This window comes from Canis lupus, chromosome 24, assembly GCF_048164855.1.
Source record: "Canis lupus baileyi chromosome 24, mCanLup2.hap1, whole genome shotgun sequence".
In the NCBI taxonomy this organism is placed as follows: Eukaryota; Metazoa; Chordata; class Mammalia; order Carnivora; family Canidae; genus Canis; species Canis lupus.
This window is the reverse complement of record NC_132861.1, coordinates 42,995,112-42,998,086: the sequence shown is the minus strand read 5'-3', so window position 1 is coordinate 42,998,086 and position 2,975 is coordinate 42,995,112. Positions and strand designations below refer to the sequence as shown.

Sequence of the window (2,975 nt, the reverse complement as noted above, 5' to 3'; positions counted from 1 at the left end):
GAAGCAGACACAAAGATGGAATGAGATGAGCAAGAGATTTGCTGGTAGAAGTTGACAAAGATAAATACAGCTGGACACTAGTTAAAGCAATGAAAACAGAATTTATTCAGTAGCTGTTGACAGTAGAGGAAAGAGCCGAGCTCTATTCGGATGTGTGCAGAAGTGATTTGAATATTTTAAAGTGAGAGTGAGAGAGGCGGGGGAAGGGACATAACAGAAGCAGAGAAGTGAACAGTTAAAAAGGGTTGGTCAGTGTAAACGCCATCAGGCCCACTGTGGTGGCTAGCTGCTGGTTACCAACGTTAGGATTCTATCCTCCCAAAGATCCTGGGAGACAGAGGCTCTATCTTTGCTGATGATAACATTTTATACGACTGGCTTTCAGGTCCTTGAGGAAGATGCTTCTGAGTTGTAGGAGATACATATTCACAATTGTAATCCCTTTGTAGCAAATATACTAAGAAAGGGAGATCTGGGCCTAATTTTGGATGTTGCCTAGAACAAATAGAAAATTTCCGTGACAGACTTTAGCTTTCTCAGGCGGGCATTTTAATGGAGGGCTAGACTCATCTTAGGGACACAACCTTATGCTGCTAGACGCCATGCTAGAGTTTGGTCAAGTCTCTTCATGCATGGGTTTGGACAGAGTTGTTATGTGCCTGCTGAGAGTTCTGTTCTTTTTTTTTTTTAAGGTTTTATTTATTTATTCACTAGACCCACACACACACACACACAGAGACAGAGAGAGAGAGGCAGAGGGAGAAGCAGGCCCCATGCTGGGAGCTTGATGGGGGACTCCATCCCGGGACTTCAGGATCACACCCTGGGCCAAAGGCAGGCGCCAAACCGCTGAGCCACCTGGGATACCCCTGAGAGTTCTGTTCTTATAATGCCTGTGAACTGAGTGGGGAGGGTGTAGCAGGAATAGACAGTGTTCATATCATGATGCATGCCTCTGAACTGAGGGGGGAAGAAGGAGTAGGTAGGCAGTGTTCACATCATGATGCATGCCTTTGAACTGAGGGTGGGGAGTAAAAGTGGGTAGGCAGTGTTCACACCATGATGCATGCCTGTGAGGGTGAGCAGGAGTAAGTAGGCAGTGTTCACACCATGATACACATCCACTACAGGGACTTAACGCAGGGGACAGGAAAAGAAGGAGGATTAGGTTAGAATTATGTCTGACTGTGTGGTGAGTCGAAGAAAGCTTTTGCCAGGCTGATGGAGAATACTCAAAAGTCCTCAAAATCATGATTAGAAGAGTCCCCCCATCCCATAGGAAGGGACCTGCACTAATGCCACCACCATGATCAGACATCAGCTGGGAGAAGCCCATAGGAAGCATGACCTCAGTGTGAACATCCTGGTGAATCCAAGGGAATGGCATCTAGGGCTGTACCAACTATTGCCCCCGCCCCCGCCCACCAGGAGGAAATCCAAGCAGTGTGTTTCCGTGGCCCCCACACCTCTTACCATTGCTCAAGCACTCCAGGGCCAGTCCCATGTCAGGGCCTCTGCATTTGATGTTCCCTCTATGTGGAGCACTCTTACACTAACACCCATAGGGCTCCTTCACAGTGGTGAGATGCCTTAGGCTGTACTCTGAAGTCTCCATCCCTGTGAAGCCTCTCATTCACCCTGGTTGAAATGTTAACCCACATATGTTTGGTAATACCACTTTCCTGTTCTTTTTTCTCTTCCTTAGCACTTATTACTATTTAACATATATTATATTTCATTGTTTATTGTCTCTTTTCTCTCCTCCACTAGAATATAAGGGATTTTTTGTTTTATGACTATTCCCAGCATCTAGTATGGTATCAGAAACATAGTAGGTGCTTAATAAATGCTTGAAACTAATTTTAACAAAAACAATGTGACTACAGACTTTTTACCTCAGAACATTATCTCCTTTCTTTTTTTTTTTTTAAGATTTTATTTCTGAGTTATCTCTACACTCAACATGGGGCTCGAACTCACAACCTCCAAGAGTCACGTGCTCTACTGACTGAGCCAGCAAGGTACCCCTCTGGCCTTTCTTCTGTAGTTGGAAAAAAGTAGTCTTCTCATAGACCTCAAATAGTGTTGGCACTAGGGTTATGTATAGGCTAAAAAAATTTGACTGTGTCCATGGTGGGGCTTTTTACTTTTTATTTTGTAATCTTCAAAAGTGCCTCACCAGAAAAAAACAAAACAAACAAACAAAAAAAACAAATGCTAACCTCCCACCTAATGAAACTGTTCAGAATCCGGTAATTTCTGGAATTGAGACCTTCTTGGGAAACCACCTGAGAATCCAAAACCTATTTGTATTAGGTGTCTTATCCAAGGATTATTCTAGGATTTGTCTTCCTTGTCTGATATGGCGGAGGTGGAGGGGAAGGGGCTTGAGATGGGATGGGAAAAGGTAGTTTCCCCACTACTTGCTCAGTTTTATAATTAGTTTGCTTTCCTAGGTCTGTAGGCTTGGAACGACCTAGTTTGCTGGCTTGTTAAAACAAAAGAAAAGAAAGCAAACAAAACCTACAGGGATCTGAGCAATTTTTCCATAATGTTTTATGTCCACTGCAACTTACTTCTTTAGGTTCTGCTATATTCAGCATCGAGGTACAAATTATTGTTCTATTTGGAATTCAGAGAAAAGTCAATAGATGACTTACTAAGATAATTGATGAGAATGAAAAAAAAAAAATCCCAGGACAGTTGGAAGAATTATTTTTATTTTTCCTAATTTCTAGAATGAAAGACAGAGAGAAAATGATCCTTGCCAGATGAATGAGGATTAACCAATGACCTCTGAAGAAAATATTTCTCTTTCAAATTTCATTTTCAACATCCGAAGCAGAACTGAACCAAGACAATAAAGCAAGTTTGACATGTATATTGCCAGTCTGTTTATGGATCCCAGTTTTATCACAACACAAATAGATAAATAATAGAAGACCATAATGCTTGTCTCTGAAATAGTAGTTAAA

At 42.1% G+C, this 2,975-nt stretch overlaps 1 long non-coding RNA gene across 1 annotated transcript; it reads left to right on the top strand.

Moving 5' to 3' along the window:
* The first annotated feature begins 1,930 nt into the window (after positions 1–1,930).
* Positions 1,931–2,881, top strand: LOC140616127 (uncharacterized). The gene is made up of 2 exons (XR_012016652.1): positions 1,931–2,021; positions 2,739–2,881. It is a non-coding gene; the product is annotated as an uncharacterized lncRNA (long non-coding RNA).
* The last annotated feature ends 94 nt before the right edge of the window (positions 2,882–2,975 follow it).